General features: G+C 39.3%; 1 long non-coding RNA gene across 1 annotated transcript; it reads left to right on the top strand.

The window, feature by feature from the left end:
• Nucleotides 1-290: 290 nt before the first annotated feature.
• Nucleotides 291-18,736, top strand: LOC309633141. The gene is made up of 2 exons (XR_014247340.1): nucleotides 291-12,749; nucleotides 13,058-18,736. It is a non-coding gene; the product is annotated as an uncharacterized lncRNA (long non-coding RNA).
• Nucleotides 18,737-18,738: the final 2 nt, after the last annotated feature.

Here is an 18,738-nt window from a genome sequence, read left to right as displayed (position 1 = left end):
CGCAGTGGTTGGGAATCTGCCTGCCAGTGCAGGGGACGCGGGTTCGGGCCCTGGTCTGGGAAAATCCCACATGTCGGGGAGCAACTGGGCCCGTGAGCCACAACTACTGAGCCTGCGCGTCTGGAGCCTGTGCTCTGCAACAGGAGAGGCCGCGATAATGAGAGGCCCGCGCACCGCAATGAAGAGTGACCCCCGCTTGCCGCAACTAGAGAAAGCCCTCGCACAGAAATGAAGACCCAACACAGCTAAAATAAATAAATAAATAAATAAATTTATTAAAAAAAAAAAAAAAGACAACAGGCCCAAAATGGAGTCACTTATACTAAGCCCCCTGTCACCAAACCAAGACTTAATTAAAATTTTGACTCTCCCAGAAACAGAACTTTCAACCAAACAGGAATCACCTGATCAGCGTTAGGTAGGTAATCTGCCTGATCGACCCCTGCCATCCTCTGTCCGGAAAGTAACCCTGCAGTAACCAATCTGCTTTTTTGCCTCGTATAACTTCCTTTTTCCTGTCTCCTATAAAAGTCTTTCATTTTGTACAGCTCCTTGGAGCTCCTTTCTTATCTGCTAGATTGGAATTCTATTCCTGGATCATTGAATAAAGCCAATGAAAAGTTTTAAAACTTATTCAGTTGAATTTTATGTTTTAACACTATCCACCTGAAACAAGAAGTTGTACAAAATATATGAAAATTATTTTTGAAATAATGGTTTTCAGAAATTGAACATCAGGCAGCACAGGACAGTGATTCCCTCCAAAACAGGAAACAAGTCAGGTGAGCTGTATGATTGCCCTGGAGAATGTTTCCTCACCTGTGTGAGGTTGCACATCTTTCCACAGAATAACAATGAAAGACATATATGTCTCTAATGCTAGCATGACCAACTCTTCTACTTGGGCAATTAATGCCCGCCCTTCTGTTATACTCGAGAACACCACCCAGCAATTTTCATTTCTGCAATTTCAATTTTTATTCTTTCTCCTGAATTCAGCATACACAAATGTTATTTCATTCTTCTTTAAAAGCCTTTTCTTGAACCCTTTCATCCTTTACCACTGCCCTAATTCATTCTCTCTCTCTCTCTCCCTCTCTATTTACAGCAAAGCTTGGCAAACTTTTCTGGAAAGGGCCAGAGAGTTCGTAAATATTTAAGCACTGTGGGCTATACTGTCTCTGTCACAATTACTTATCTCTGCCCCTGGAGGGAGGCAGCAACCCCAGACAACACGTAAATGAATGCATGTGGCATCGTTTGCCTTAGTTTACCCACCCTGCCTTACAGAAAGCTGACCATCAGTTTGCCCTCGCAGTGATCACTCAGGAAGGAGCTGCAATTATTCTGTACCTTTCCCTGTGCAGGCTTATAGCTGGAAAAATCTTTTCAAACCGCGTCCCACACATATGCACAGACTTCCCTTAATCTCAATGGCCAGGACACTATACTCCCAGATGCAAGAAAGTCTGGGAAAATGAGGGACTGTATTATCATGATTGATTTAGACCAGTCGTGATCTAATGTCTGCTGATGGGCATATTGCTGCCACAAACAGAATTTCCATTTGGTTAGCAGAGGGGTGCCAGGCTTAATAAATAAATATACAGGATGCCTTGTTAAATTTGATTTTCTGACAAAAAAAAAATACCACTTTAGCATAAGTATGTAATATTTGGGACAAATTTATACTAAACATCATCCACTGTTTATTTGAAATTCAAATTTAACTAGGCATCCTCTGCTTTATCTGGCAAGGAAAAGGGGAAGTTACTGTTCACTTGGGAACGCTCAAGACCTGCCATGAGAGGGATGGCATTTTATTCTAAAATTCGAATCTATGGTGGAAGAATTTCAGGTCTTATCCACGGGCTGGTGGGGGAACTCTTCTGTGACGAAGTCTTTAGGGCACGTTGACCTTCCATTCACATAGTTATAGGATATTCTATGTAATCTCCAGGCGAAATAAGTCTTCAGGGGGGTTGATGGAATTTTCCACTCTGATAATCTTAATGATAAAGGAGAATGGCTTCTCCTTTGTAGCAATGTCTTCTGATCTGCTCATCCCAGTGCAGAAATTGCTTGATTCTGGAAAGCAAAACTGGAAAGTGACAGAAGCAGCCAAAATAGAGTTCTGCTGAAATTAATCTACGCCCTTCTTTTGACTGATTCAACTACTGGTAATGATGGGGTTAGTAATTTACAACTTCAGCACTCAATCAGAGATAAGATTAATTAAAAGTATGAAAGTAAATTTAAAACACTGATTTTTAGAATAAAAGCTCTGTCCCTATCAACTCCTTCCCTCTTATTTTTTTTTCCCCACTGTAATTTAAATATTCTGTAACTACCCAAGATATGGGTTCTGTGGCCTGCCAGGGCCTTCGGTTTGAGTTTTTTGACATTTGTTTTGAGCCAGAGCTGGCGAACAGCAGTCTCTCCAGAATCACAAGGTGTGAATTGCTATGGAACACGGTTAAAGTATTGAATATTTTGATGTTGATTCTGACCACATGTGAGCATTTGCCACAGCTCTTAGTCAGGTTTAACATTAAAACCAAAACCATATTATTAATTTAAAAAATTCATGATCACTTTACTGCTTCAGGTTTCAGGGTTCTCAGACAGAAAACATTAATTCAGAAATTAATGCATGATGATTCCACTCACATTGCCTGCATGCCCCATTTAGATTCTCCAAACTCTTTTTGGTCCCAGGAAACCTCAAACAATAATAATACAGCATTTACCACATCTCAGGCCTTGCTGAGAGGAGTGACACCCTCTATAACCCGTTTAACAATTCACCTGTGGCCTTTCTCATTTTCCCTTTGTGTATCAAATTTCCCATCTGTGAAACAGGAAGTGATGACAATATAACTAATTTAGTTATGTGAAGTGCTTTGAACAAAAAATGGTCATAACGTCTTAGCACAGTGTATGATGGTGTACACAGTCTAGTCCAGCGGCTCTCGAACTTGCTGCATTTTGGAATTACTCAGGGAGCTTTAAAAAACACTGGTACCTAAGTCTGTACCAAGTATTCTGATTTAACTAGTGTAGAGTATGGCCTGGGTGTCAATATTTGTAAAAGCTTCCAGATGATTCTAACGTGCAATAAAGTCTGAAACCGGGGAACACTGCACCTTGGAAGCTATAAACAGGTCTCTTTCAGATGTGCCACTTATTAGAGTCCCTCAATGACACCCTGTAGGTGCCCCCTTCATTCTGCCCACTGGGCTCGGCTCCCCGTAACCAGGAAGGAGGCGGAACAGCCGGGGGCAGGACCCGAGCCACACTAAGGGGGACTCACCCAGCTTGGAACACCCATGCGGAAGAGACTCTGGACTCTGGCCGGAACAAACCGGAAACACGCTACTGCTTGTAATTCAGGTTTTCTCTGCCAAGGTGGGGAAATGTAAATTGATGTCACCCTCGCTCAGCACAGCTTTGGTGAAGCCTGGAGCTGGGGAAACTTTTGTTCACAAGGCAAACAAAGTCTTCAGCCTTAATAGAATTCGTCCAATTTCCTTGAAGAGCGTATTAACTTGTAGGTGGGGATGGGATGAAGACTTTTGAAGCTTTTATGGGCATTGAACTGAACTGCTCTTGGAAAAGGTCAAAGAGAAGGCATGGAATCAGGAGCCGGAAGAGAAAGGCCACCCAAGAGCTGCCAAGCCAAGAAGAGAGGTTTGGGAGAAGAGCTATCTCAAGGTGGGGAGGGGAGGAGATGGAGGTGGGGTGGCAGGGTGGGCAGAATTAATTTCTTAAAAAAGCAAAACCCTGAGACTACGCTATCCAGCCCCTCTCCTGGGGCTCCCCTCTAACATCTTGAGTAAATTTTATAATCCTCACTAATGTACTAATCCTAGTGCAAAGACAGTATAGTTTTCAAAGAGCTCAGAAAAGAGAGAATATCAGAGTATGAGTCACAATATAAAGAAAGAGGCTCTCTCAGCTATTACAAAAAATTGGTTTGCTCCCATCTCCACCAAGGACATGCAGACAAATTTAAAGCCTGTCTCCTTGAAGGACTACCAGGTATTAGTCCCCTGAGGCACCCACATGTCTCTGTTCTGCACCGCGCAGAAAAATAAAAAGAAGAGTTATGAGGTGCCTTACAGCACTGGTTCTCAAACTCTGGCAATGCATCAGAGTCACCAGGAGGGTGGATTAAAAACACAGATTGCTGACCCCACCCCTGGAGTTTCTGATTTAGTAGATGGTAACATTTCTAACAAGTTCCCAAGTGATACTAACACCACTGGTCCGGGGACCACCCTTTGAGAACCTCTGGTTCCTCATGCTCTCATAGAAATTATTTCCTCGTCTAGTGTTTATTATGGTCTGTTCTTTGAAATTTTAACGGATTTTATGAGAGAAGGGTGTTATGGTCAAATCAGTTGGGAAAACACTGGATTGAAAGAAGTTAAAAGAGTTTTCTTTTGCAAATCAAAATAACTTCCTGTCTACACATACGCAGCTGTCTACCTTTATTTGACTTCCTGTTCCAGGAAATTCTTACCCAGAAAGATGAAATGGCAAATAATTTTATTGTTTGTTCTAGGAACTTCCTGAAAATCCATTAATCCGAGCTCTAGACTATTCAGTTTACCGTCATTAAAGTAAATATATTTTCCCAGGAAAGTATATACGCTGAGGAAATACTATGTGAGAACACAGCAAGAAAATAGCTGACTACAAGCCAGGAAAAGAGATCTCATCAGAAACCAGCCCTGCCATTACCTTGATCTTGGACACCTAGCCTCCAGAACTGTGAGGTTATAAATTTCTATTAAGAAGTCACCTAGTCGGTAGTATTTTGCCGTGGCAGCCAAAGCTAATATAGTTTTCTTAAGGCTGGACTCTGAACCAATGAGTCATGGCCATGACCCCTGACCTGTGACTCAGAAAACTCCTTCTTGCCCAGCTTATCCCCTGACATTATAGTTGTTTTATTTATTTATTTGTGGCATGTGGAACTTCCTCGACCAGGGATTGAACCCATGCCCCCCGCATTGGAAGCATGGAGTCTTAACCACTGGACCATACGTGATGATGATCATATTATTACTTTTATATTATATACTTTGCATTTTACAGAGTTCTTTCATAGGCATGAGCTCAGTGGCCCTAAACAACAGTTGAGGGATGTAAGGAGTTTTACTGACGGGTTGGAAACTGAAGACTTACTTAAGAGTCACAGCCACTAGAAAATGGAAGGGCCAGAAACCTGTGGGGTTTTTTTTGTTTTTTGTTGTTAATATTTTTTTATTTATTTGGCTGCATTGGGTCGTAGTCACAGCACGTGGGATCTTTGTTGCCGTGTGCAGGGTCTTCGTCGCGGTACGCGGGATCTTTTAGTTGTGGCATGTGGGATCTAGTTCCCTGACCAGGGATCGAACCCAGGCCCCCTGCATTGGGAGCATGGAGTCGTAGCCACTGGACCACCAGGGAAGTCCCTAGAACCCTGTGTTGTTCCAAATTTATCACATATCATCCTATCTGGTAAGATTAAACTAGATACTAAATATTTCTAAATTCAATGGCTGGGATTTTCACTAGACCATTTTAATTTTGATTGTCCACATATGTTTTGGACTGATATTTTATGTTGCATAATAAAGAATTTGTCTTGTCTTCATGCCAGGTTTCTGGCACAGAACTTCTAAAAACTTTGAAATTTTCTGAGTGAGAGAAGTCTTTGTTATGCTAATGAGATGACTCATATTGATATCAGCCCAACCTTCTGAAATCTGGAGAGGGACTACAGATTTAGTTCACTTATGTGGCCAATGATTAAACCAGTCATGCCTCCATATTGAAATCCCATTGAAAACTCTGGACATGAAAGTTGATTGGAGCTTCCTGTTTGGTGAACACATTGATGGGCAGAAAGGGTGACATGCCCTGATTCTACGAGGAGAGGACAAGGAACTCTGTGTTCTCTTCCAGACCTCACTCTATGTGTATCCTTTTTAATAAAACTATAAAAATAAGTATAGCACTTTCCTGAGTTTATGAGTCAATCTAGTGAATTATTGAACCTAGGTGGGTCATGGGAACTTCTAAATCTACAGACAGTAGGTCAGACATGTAGGTGGCCTGGGAACCCTACTTTGGGCTGGCACCTGAAATGGAGGGCAGTCTTGTGAACCACAAAGCCTTTGATTTGTGGAGTCTGATGCTACTCGGGGTGGTTAGTGTCAGAACTCAATTGTAGTACAGCCAATTGGTGTTAGTCCAGTTTGGGGTTTTACCAAAATATTTTAACATGCAAAATTACTTTCCTAACTTCTTTCCAATAGTAATAGGGGTTCCTTTTGGAAAATATGGATAAATAAAAATAACCTATAATTCCACTACCCCAATTGAACTATTCCAATATATATTCTTCCACTCTTTTTTCTGTGTATGTGTGTGCATGTTATTTTAAAACAGTGCTATGCCAATAATTATATGAAAACATGTACAACCTTACTAACAATTAGAGAAATACAAATTAAAATGGAAACAATAATGAGATGTTGCTTTATACTTCTCAGATTGGCAAAAAATTTAAAAGTCATAAAACACCAGGCGTTGTCAAGAATGCAAGGGGGCTTCCCTGGTGGCGTAGTGGTTAAGAATCTGCCTGCCAATGCAGGGGACACGGGTTCGAGCCCTGGTCTGGGAAGATCCCACATGCCGCGGAGCAACTAAGCCCGTAAGGCACAACTACTGAGCCTGCGCATCTAGAGCCTGTGCTCCACAAGAGAAGCCATGACAACGAGAAGCCCGCGCACCGTGATGAAGAGTAGCCCCCACTCGCCACAACTAGAGAAAGCCCGCGCACAGAAACGAAAACCCAACACAGCCAAAAATAAATAATAAATAAATAAATTTATTAAAAAAAAAAAAAAGAATGCAGGGAAATGAGAACTTTCATCAACTGCCAGTGTATGGTAGATTGCAAAAAAATAGCCACATATTTATTTCTCTCATTTCTGTATGCTTGACACTTTGCCATGTAACTTTGCCACTCCACTGTCAAGTGGTGGAGTATATTTCTCCAGTCTTTGAATCTGGGCTTAGCCATATGACTTGTTTTGGCCAATGGCACTTTTATAAACATGATGAAAGCAAAGGCTTGAAATTCTTCTGTTCATTAGAATTTGTCCTTTCTTATTGCCAAGATTTGTCCTTTCTGCCTCCATGTGAAGAAGCTGGAGCTAGCCTACTGAATGATGCGAGGCCATGTAGAGAAAGGCTCCAGCTTTTCCAGCTGTCCAGCTATCACAGCTGAGAACCTGGACATCTGAGTAAAGCCATCCTAGAAAATCCAGCCCCAGCCAAGCTCACCAGACTAGAAGAATTGGCTATCAATCCAAAGAATTATGAGAAATAATAAATAATAAACTTATAAGCCACTGAGTTAAAGAATGGTTTATTACACAGCAAAAACTAACTGATACACAATGGGAGTGTAACTTAGATGCCACGACTTTGGAAAATACCGAGACGATATATAATGAAGTTAAAGATGCATATATTCAGTGACCCTGCAATTCAAGTCTTAAGTATGCACCTTGGAGAAAACCTCACAAATATGTCCAAGGAAATATGTACAAGAATGTTCATTGCATCCTCGTACATGTGATAGGAAAAATATTGGAAAAACCCAAGTGACTCATTAAAAGAAGACAAATTTATTATTTATAGCGTATTCATATAATGGAATATACATCACAATTAGAAGGACTAAGCTAGAATTACATGATTCAAAATGAATGAATCTTGAAAATAAAATGTTGAGTGAAATTAATTTTGAGGGGATGGTTACCTTTCAGGAGATGAGGGTGATGGTGGGAGGAAAATACTATTGAAGAGGGGCACAAAGATTCTTCAGCTGGATCTGTAATATTTTAGTTCTTAAAAAAATATATTAAGAAAGGGATAGTTAGGGAGTTTGAGATTGACATGGACACACTGTTATATTTAAAATAGATAACCAACAAGGACCTACTGTATAGCACAGGGAACTCTGCTCAATATTATATAACAACCTCAATGGGAAAAGAATTTGAAAAAGAATAGATACATGTACATGTATAATTGAATCACTTTGCTGTACACGTGAAACTAATACAATGTTGTTAATCAACTATACTCCAATAGAAAATAAAATGTTAAAAAAAAACAGAAGCAAGTGTGGCAAAATATTAAAAATTTCAAAATCAGGGCAGTAAGCACATACATTATTCTCTTTATTGTTTGTGTATTTGAATTGGCTCATTAAACAACAAAAAAATAACTTTACAGGTACCTAATTCATCTGCAAAAATAGCATTTGTAATGACTGCTTAATATTCTAGTTAAGGAGCTAATATTTCTTAAATTAATCCTTTAATTTTTGTTATGTAGGTGATTTGCAATTTTTCACATGCATAAATTAGGCTGTGATGAACATCTCTGTATGACACTGATTATTTCCATATGATCATTCTCAGAAGTATAATTGGTGGGTCAAAGTGTATTCAGTTTTCTAAGATTTCTAATATTTATTTTCAAATTGTCCTTCAGAAGGTAATAATAATTTATACTACTGCTAGCAGTGTATGACCACTTTATCAACACTGAGTAATATAGCTATTCATTTTCTCTTTGCCACTTTGAGAGTTGTAAATGCCATTTTAATTTACATCCTTTTGATTATGGTATGGTGTATTAATTTGCTAGGGCTGCCACAACAAAGTACCACAGACTGGGTGGCTCACACAACAGAAATGTATTTTCTCACAATTCTGGAGGCTGGAAGTCTGAGACGGAAGTGTTAGCAGAGTTGGTTTCTTCTGAGGCCTCCCTCCTGGCCTTGTAGATGGCTGTCTTCTCCCTATGTCTTCACATGGTCTTCCTTCTGTGTGTGTCAGTGTTCAAATTTTGTCATATTAGGATATTGGTCTTATTGGATGAGGGCCTACTCTAATGACATCATTTTAACTTAATTATCTCTTTAAAGATCTTATCGCCAAATAGTCACATTCTGAGGTATTGAGGCTTAGGTCATCAACACGTGAATTTGGGAGTAACACAATTCAGTCTATAATAGATAATGAACATTTTTTCATAAATGTATTATCCAACGGAATTGTTCTACTGTAAATTTTTATACTTGTGTCCTTTGCCATTTTATTGCATCCTCTTATTGGAAATTTTGCTTATTGATTTATAAAATTTTATTATATATTAAACTACTTCTCACAAAAGTTGCATGTTGTTAAAAAAAATGATTAGAGAAGACCATTTAGGTGATACAAATAAACTTTATCTAATACTTCTTGAAGTGGATGGTCTCCATTTCAAGAACTGCAAGATGAGGCAGAAGGCAGGAGGCTTTTTTTTTTTTTCATGATTTGTGATCACATCACCTAGACTGGGGTAATACTTACTCTTTTTTCAGGAGGCTTTTATAGGATAAAGAATTAAGAAAAAGGAAGAGAAAAATAGAAAATATCTGATTGGCAGTGGCCACATAGTCAATCTTGTTTGGAGTGAGAAGGAACAAGGAAATTAGTATAGAGCCTTAGTATTAGGCTATTAGCCTATTATTATACTTATCAGTGTAGGCTGACAAGATATACTGCATTTCAAGCAGAGCATTTACAAGTTACAAGAAAAGTTATTTAGGTTTCAGTTTGCTGACATGGCACCCCAGGCAGGAGCCGCTCCATCTTGGGCCTAGAAAGTTTTTTCAACAATATGTTTTTTTTCCCAGTTTGTTGTCGGTTATTTGATAGGATTTTGTTTCCATGTAGAAGAATTTTGTTCCCATTCAGAAGTTTTATGTAGTCAAATGAAAGTCTTTTCCTTTATAGTTTTCTGCATTGAGAATCCCAGAATCTTCATATTTATACAGTTGTCCCTTGGTATTCACTTAGAACAGTTGTGGTGGAGGAGATCTCAGAATCCAAGGACGCCCAAAGCTCTTATATAAAATACCATAATATTTGCATATAACCTATGCACATCCTCCCATATATTTTAAGTCATCTCTAGATTACTTATAATATCTAATAAAATGTAAATTCTATGTAAATAGGTGTAAGTACAATGAAAATGCATACAGCTTCCAGCAAAGGGCAACTCAAGTTTTGTTTTTTAGAACTTCCTGGAATTTTTTTTCCTGAATATTTTCAATCCGTGATTGGTTAACTCTTTGGATGCAGAAACTGCAGCTATGAAGAGACAACTGTATATTTAATACCCTAAAAATTTTACTTATAATTTTAAAAAAATATTTATTATTTATTTATTTATTTTGGCTGCACTGGGTCTTAGCTGTGGCACGGGGGATCTTCGTTGAGGCATGTGGACTTCTTAGCTGCAGCATGCATGTGGGATCTAGTTCCCCAACCAGGGATCGACCCTGGGCCCCCTGCATTGGGAGTGTGGAGTCTTACCCACTGGACCACCAGGGGAGTCCCATTACTTATAATTTACAGGTAAATTTTACCTATAATTTACATTACTTTCACGGTTTGTTTTTTACATGTAAACATTTAAGCATTCTTTTTTTTTTTTTTAAACTTTATTTTATTTATTTATTTTTGGCTGCTTTGGGTCTTCGTTGTGGTGCGCGGGCTTCTCATTGCGGTGGCTTCTCTTGTTGCAGAGCACGGGCTCTAGGCACGCGGGCTCAGTAGTTGTGGCGCACGGGCTTAGTTGCTCCGCGGCATGTGGGATCTTCCCGGACCAGGGATCTAGCCATGTCCCCCTGCACTGGCAGGCGAATTCTTAACAACTGCACCACCAGGGAAGCCCCACTTAAGCATTCTTTACATTTAAGTAGTTAATCCAGATGGAATTCATCTAATTCATCTGTTATGAAGTATAGAACTAACTTAATGTTTTCCTAAAATATTTAGCCGTTTGCCTAAACTTGGTAGCCTATATTTTGGGTAAATATTAAGTATTTTAAAAATAAAATAAAAATAAAACTACTGTCCCTTATTGGCCTTTTGGTAATGTTTACATGTAAACTTTTGTGATGGTTCAATGTCCTTTTTTCACTGTAAGTTCTGGGAAAAGTATATCTGTTGATTTTAGTTGTAGGTTGGTTGATTTCATTTTTACTGTTGTCTGAGGTGGGGTAAATGAATCATGTTTGCCTTAATGTCAGTTTGTAACTTCTGACCTTTTCATTCTGAAGAGGGTACAAAAAGAGATTTAGCTACTGCTTATCACCCAGTTCTGTGTTACTCAGAGCAGCATGCAAATGCTTCCTTTTATAGGTTCTGTTTAGCTTTTGAAAAAAAGGACTTTTAAGTATTGAATTACTGAATGCTTTTCATAACACTCAACAAGAGAATAAAAGCCAATTTTTTTCTGTCAATGAGGCTGAATACCCATTTCACTAGGAGGGGAAAACATCCTCTTCAGTTCTTCCCCCAGCCCTGGTGGCTCCTTGGAAACCGTCACAGTTCAGAAAAGGTTTAAACAGTCAACTGCTATCTCCTTTCATTCAAAGGTAAACCACTCTTTGGAATCTCTACCACCTAGTGCTGAATGTAAGGTAGAAAATGTCAACACATAGTTCTAATAAGGTAAATTTCACTATGAAATAACTCTGCCCGATTTGAGCAAAAGCAAAACTTTGATCAAATTGTTTCAGAAATCAAAAAAATATTCTATCTCAATAAACTCCTTGCCATTCCACACTGGAAAGCTTAACAATAGCGTCACATTGACTCACTTCTACGGATTTCATTCAACTATGTTATAGTGTATGTTATTCTCAGAATTCTGAGTTGTAGAATCCTCACCTCATGGAGGCATGAAAAAAATCAGTGATTCTATCCATTCCTTTCTGGTTGCAGAACTGCAAGGGACACGTCATTTGGGGGAACAAATCTAGTAATTCTTTTATCCATTAAGGTCTTTTGAAACTGGTTACTGTGATGACCTGGAAAGAGGAAAACTTTATGGCTAGAGGCAAGACGGGGAGGGGTGGCAGTAGTGGGAACTTACTTTTCATTTTATATTATTTGTACCTTTTCAATTCTATACCAAGTGCGCGTATAATATATTCAAACTAATTAGTTCTCTTTAAAGTTATTTTTATTTTATTTAATTATTTTTTATAAATTTATTTTATTTTTGGCTGCGTTGGGTCTTTGTTGCTGCACGTGGGCTTTCTCTACTTGTGGGGAGCAGGGCCTACTCTTCTTTGCGGTGAGCAGTCTTCTCATTGTTGTGGCTTCTCTTGTTGCGGAGCACGGGCTCTAGGCACGCAGGCTTCAGTAGTAGTGGCACGCAGGCTCAGTAGTTGTGGCTCATGGGCTTTGTTGCTCCACAGCATGTGGGATCTTCCCGGACCAGGGCTCGAACCCGTGTCCCCTGCATTGGCAGGTGGATTCTTAGCCACTGTGCCACCAGGGAAGTCCTAAAGTTATTTTTAAGCATAATTGTTATGTTAGGGCCCAGTTACATTTGGAATAAATGCAAGTCAGAGTGTAACAGTAGGATCTGTACCACTGTTCCAGGTAGAAACAATTGATTTACATTTTAAACAATTTCTTTTTTCTTTCTTTCATTCATTCATTATTCAACAAATATTTAGGTAACAACTCTGTGCCAATAATCATGTACATAAGATGGTGAAGATCATGATGGGGCTATAAGGGATTATGCACAGAGAATGGAGAGGGGGATTATTGAGATTATACAGATTGTGCAGCAATTCATAAAGCAATCATACAGGTGAATAATGAGTGAGATTTGCTATAATCTTTTTTTTTTTTTTAATTAATTTATTTATTTTTGGCTGTGTTGTTGGGTCTTCGTTTCTGTGCAAGGGCTTTCTCTAGTTGCGGCAAGCGGGGGCCACTCTTCATCGCGGTGCGCGGGCCTCTCACTATCGCGGCCTCTCTTGTTGCGGAGCACAGGCTCCAGACGCGCAGGCTCAGTAGTTGTGGCTCACGGGCCCAGTTGCTCCGCGGCATGTGGGATCCTCCCAGACCAGGGCTCGAACCCGTGTCCCCTGCATTGGCAGGCAGATTCTCAACCACTGCGCCACCAGGGAAGCCCTGCTATAATCTTGATGGGATGCGATTAGTTGATGGAAAAGTACATTCTGATAAACTGAAATGGGTAAAAAATATGATGACATTTTATCGAATATCTGTCACACTTCTTTATCTGCTGCAGAGATGACATTTTTCATCCATATGCTTCTTGTTCTGTCTTCCTAAATTATAATCCTTGTCTTAGAGTTTGAAGGGGGAGCCAAGGGAGGATTCCTTTTATTTTACTAATATTTATTGAGGCAAATAATTTCATGAACTTCATAAATAACTTTATAAATGATTCCAAAGAAAATTGTTTCTTATTTCATTGTTTAGATTTAAGGCAGATAAGGGACAAATTCATGACCATACGTGGTTCATAGCTTCTAAATTGTTAAGTATCATAAAAGAAGCATTCTCATTGTCTTCAACACTTTAAAAAAAGTTCTACCTTCCAATGCAAGCAAACAGAAAGAAAGTTCTGCAAGACTTCCTTCAGTGAAATATGAGGTAGTGACTATTGCTCCAATCCCTATTATTACCAGGATGCAGAGGGTAAGCTTGGCAATGGAGCTCAAAACACTGAATAACATTGACATAAGGGCAGAATGTAGGAAATCACAATGAAAAGACAAACATGAAATCTTAGGGGTTTTTTTTTTCTGTTTGTCTTTTCTCTTGAGGAGGATGGAGAGAAATACTTTTCTAAAGCACGATTATTAAATTGTCATTCTGTATCTGTTTTCTCTACTCAAAAACTGTTAGAATTATCTTCTACTATTTCTTTTCAAAACCAAGACGTATTTCTATTTCGTTAAAAACTGCTCAATCTCCTAAGCAAAGCTGAAAGGCTATGAGTGAAATTTAACCACATTCTTCTCACATTCGTAATAAACTTCACAAATTCAGAGAAGTTAAGTAAACTTTTTAGAATGTAAGTAAATTTTACAACAAAAGGATTTTTTGATATCATGATGTAACATATTTTTTAAGATAACAGATTTAATAGGGAGCTCTCATTCATCCTACTAATACAAGGAAGCTAATGTGATTTCCCTATGATTTAGAGTTTATATTTTGGAACCGATGAGTCACATTATATTGCCAAAAGAGGAATCAGAACAGCTTGGTGAACTATAGGAACCAAACAAGATAAGAAGGATCAAGTTCTCAACTAAGCATCTAATATTAATGTAATGAGTATTTTCAAGTCAGAGCCTTTCTAACTATAAAGTAGAAAAACATCGGAATTGGTACACTGATTTGCACAGTATTGTTTTGCTAAATATAGTAGGTATTCCAATTTCATTCAAAAAGAAGCTTAGCTTACTTCTGTCAAATGACAAAAACAACACAATTTAGTAAAGAGCTTGATGTCTTTTATTCAAGGGAAAATAATCTATGGCTTGTGGGGGTTGGGTGAGGGGTGCAGTACCTCGTAAGCAGTGGAACACTATTCTGGAGGGATTTGGGGCAAGAGCAAATTTTATAGAGCATTAGTAGAGGCAATGCAGCAATGGGGCATGAATGGCTAGGAGGTCTGGGATTTCCTTGTAAGGTTGGCAGGTCTTATTTTCTTTTTTTTTTTTTGTAAAATTTATTTATTTATTTATATTTTTGGCTGCGCGCAGGCTTTCTCTAGTTGCGGCCAACCGGCGGCTACTCTTTGTTTCGGTGCATGGGCTTCTCATTGCAGTGGCTCCTCTTGTTGCGGAGCACTGGCTCTAGGCGCACAGGCTTCAGTAGTTGTGGCACGTGGGCTCAGCAGTTGTGGCTCACGGGCTCTAGAGTGAAGGCTCAGTAGTTGTGGCACACGGGCTTAGTTGCTCCGTGGCATGTGGGATTGGGATCTTCCTGGATCAGGGCTCAAACCCATGTCCCCTGCATTGGCAGGCGGATTCTTAACCACTGTGCCACCAGGGAAGTCCTCTTATTTTCTAGAATAAGCTGAGCTGGAGGATTGTGACTGGTGTGTGTTAGGTCTCCTTGACTGGAGTTACCCATAAAGTGCAGGCTGACTTAAGTTTAGATTTGTGATGTGGGCCAGGCCACTGGGGCGGCCTCCATTTTGTGGGTCCTGATGTACGAATTAACTGTCACTTCGCTGTTTACCTGGTAACAACTTACCTTGTGGTGTTAGCTGTAACATAAAGAACAAACAATTTTGGGGACTCACATAAAACTCCATGACAGTGGCTACAACTTTATATTATAGAATGTTTACTTTCCTGTATTACATATTTAAATCCATTTTTAATATCATTTATTTTCAATAATATATTTTGAAAAATAATCAGTTTTTAAAATTAACTTTGATAAGAAACACACGCATAGTGAAAATTCTCTTTTCCGCCTCTGTTGACTCCTCCCCTCCACGACCCCCACTTCAGGCTCTCAGTACAATCAGCTTCTTGTGTAAGAAGTTCTACACACATCTAAGCATCATGTATGTATGTGACACCTTGGGTACACGGGATTCTGGGGCTGTGATTAAACTTTATATTTGCCTCCTCTTGCCCATTTAAAGTTTATTCCACAGGGTTCACTTTCCTGCTCCAGGATGAATACTCAGCTCATGTACAGTTAACACAGGACACATTGTTAGTTCAGTAATTTGATTGTTCAGTCACATGCATTAACCGAACTCCAAAACTAATTTAAGGCTTCTTACAGCCACCCGCCATTTTTCTCTTCCTAAATCCTCTCTCCTTTCCATACTCTACTTTTAAACCTGGGTTTGGATAAGGGATCAAGGGTTGTGAAATTGTCAATAGTTTCCTTTGTTAATTCTACATAGTGATGGGGTACCAGGATATGCCACCCTCTTTGACATATGCCTTATTTTGAGGTAATGGCCAATGAGAACCAGCAGATATAGGAAAAGCTTTAAAAGGAACAAGTTTTCCTTTTACAAAGGAAATTTACATGTATAAAGGGTATTTCCATCTGCAAAGAGGTCTCCCTCTCCCTTACTAGGAAGAAGAGGAGTCTGAATAACTCTCATCAGCACAGAAGGCATCTGAATAACAAACCTTTCTAAAGAACCCTTGTTTGGTCACTTTCCCATAAATTGCCTTCCACCCTACCTCCAGCCAGAAACCCCAAACTCCTTTTCCTTTGTTTTAGCCTAAGATGGTATATAAGCTGGAGTTCTAACCACACTTTGAGTTATTCATTGCTGGCTACTCCCACATGTACCTGTGCATAAACTTCTGTTTATTTTCTCTTGTTGATCTGTGTCTTTGGCTAGTCTCATTGACAGGGTCCCAGATGGAGAACCTCAGATGGAGAGAGGAAAAGATTTTTCTTCCATCCCTACAACATGGAAGGTCTATTTCACATGTGCTTTGGTACTGAATAGTTTATTGGTGCTTCATTAAAACAGAGAAAGAGGTCCATATTTAAATAGTGTTACATGTATAGAAAACTGTACATATTGTCCTGTATCTAACTTTGTTCACTTAATGATGAAGCATTTGAAATTATTTGGAGGCTAGGAACACTTAGGGTATTTTAGTTCTAAGCATTAAACAATACATCTCTTCTCTGTGAACTACAAATTGGCATTTTCCATTGGCCATTTTCCATTGCCATCTACCTCTGTAAGGATTAAATCATGCGCTGCTGCAGCTGCTGACTTTCAACACCCCCTGAAAGGAGTTCAGGTGGAGATCAGGAATGAGGCACTCTGTGCTCTGGGAAAAACTGGCAGAACAGGTCTTCAGATAGTTAGATATTTTCAGGAGCCAATTTTATGAGCCCAGTTCTTATATCTCCTCATATCTAGAAAAACACTAAAATCCTTCATGGTGACGTCTGCTCCTTGTGACTAGCAGTAACCTTCTACAAAGAAAATGTGCTTGATTGCATGTATTCCCTCTTCATCAAAATCACGTATATACTGACCTTCTCCCCTGCCTCTTCAGAGGAGTTTCTCAGAGCTATCTGGGATGCTGTCTCCTGGGCTGCCGTCCTCATTTTGCCCCAAATAAAACTTAACTCAGAACTCTCACGTTGTGCTTTTTAAAAAATTTTTATTGGAAGAATCATACACCATGATCAAGTGAGATTTATTCCAGGGATGCAAAGACAATTCAATACACAAGTATCAATTAATGTGATGTATCATATTAACAGCAGGGGTTAAAAACCACATGATCATTTCAATAAGTTGTGCATGTTTTTAAGTCAACGTCTTTAAACTCTTAAAAGCCATAGCAAATTTTTAACTGGCACACTGTGGAGAAAAACCCCATATGCCCTCCTCCCTATATCCCCCAAATTTGGTCCTTTTATAGTACTGAGTTTATGTGTCTATGGTCAGAATGCTACATTTTAAACACATGTGTTGTCATTCACAGGCCCATGCAGGGGCATTTTTCTTACCTGATCATCTTTGGTTCCATCTACTACGGTAGACTGCTTTGTGTTTTGGAATGAAAGATGGGGCGAGGAGAACTAGACAATGCATCTATAAACAATTTTTTTTTTCACATCAGCATCACAATTATACTGGCTAGAGTTGGAGGAAAACTAGATGATGAAATCTTTAAGAGATACATTCTATAATGTATATTTAGTAGTCTCTCTCCTGCACTGCCCTTGCACAGTGATGTTAGCACTCAACAAAATCTTATTATCTGACTAACACTACTTTAGCCATCACAGTGATAGGAACAGAGTAAAGGGACAAAGTGGGTGATTAGATAGTTAATCCCACTAGGGGATCATAAATAAAGTATGAGAGACCTTTTAAGTTAATGATCACTCAAGAACGTAAGCTTGCTTAACAACAAAACCAAGCAGGCTTGCTTAACAACAAATCCATGCAACAGAAACACAAGACATTCCCCCAAACAATAAAAAATGGTGGAATGAGACCTACATCCTGCCCATTGAAGTCAGCACATTAATGATCCTTGAGAAAGGGCTTTTTCTGCATGTACTAAGCAGAAATATAGGGGAAAGGTGACATTATACTGAAACCTGAGATGATTGACCATATTTTAGTATATGTTACTGCCTTTTTGCTCATTTCCATAGTGCCATGACAGTCCCAGTTGGGCCATATAGGGTCGAAAACTCCTTCGCCCAGTGTGGAGGAGGAACTGATAATGGAAGCTTGATGTCTACTCAAGAATGAGGAGGAAGGTGGTCTTCTTCCACCCCACTTTTCCTTTGATTATAAAAATGTAGCCCACTAGTTCTCAGCGTGGCACTCCCTTGCCTGTCCGCTTGCATCTCTCACAAGCATCCAAACCTAATAAACTCTTTCCATGCCTGTCACTCTGCCTCTCATTGAATGCTTTTTGTGCTGAGACAGAAGAACCTATGCTCTACTGAGTCGTGAGACGTGTTCTGCAGTTTGAAAATCATATTTCCCTTCTCTTTAAAGAAATATTGGATCATCAAAGAGAATTTAGTTTCTGGTCTGGCATGCAAACAGATTAGAAGTCACCACTACATCTTACCAACAAGTAAAAATGTGAACAAACTGAAAAATAAACAAGTCTTCTTAGGTCTGTCAGGGAAGTGAGGCCACAGGGCAAATGACTGCTCCTGAATCTGGAAAGACAAATTAGGTGGCTACAGATAATCACAACTTAGTGGAGCAGAAACCTCCACGGAACCATTACCAGGTTAGGAAAACCTGAGCTGTAAATGATGAATTGCTGGAGGCTCATTGTGGACAAGT

This window comes from Balaenoptera borealis (assembly GCF_965194805.1).
Source record: "Balaenoptera borealis genome assembly, chromosome: 8".
NCBI classification, from domain to species: Eukaryota; Metazoa; Chordata; class Mammalia; order Artiodactyla; family Balaenopteridae; genus Balaenoptera; species Balaenoptera borealis.
Note: the sequence above shows the minus strand (reverse complement) of the source record. Positions and strands in the feature narration are given on the sequence as shown.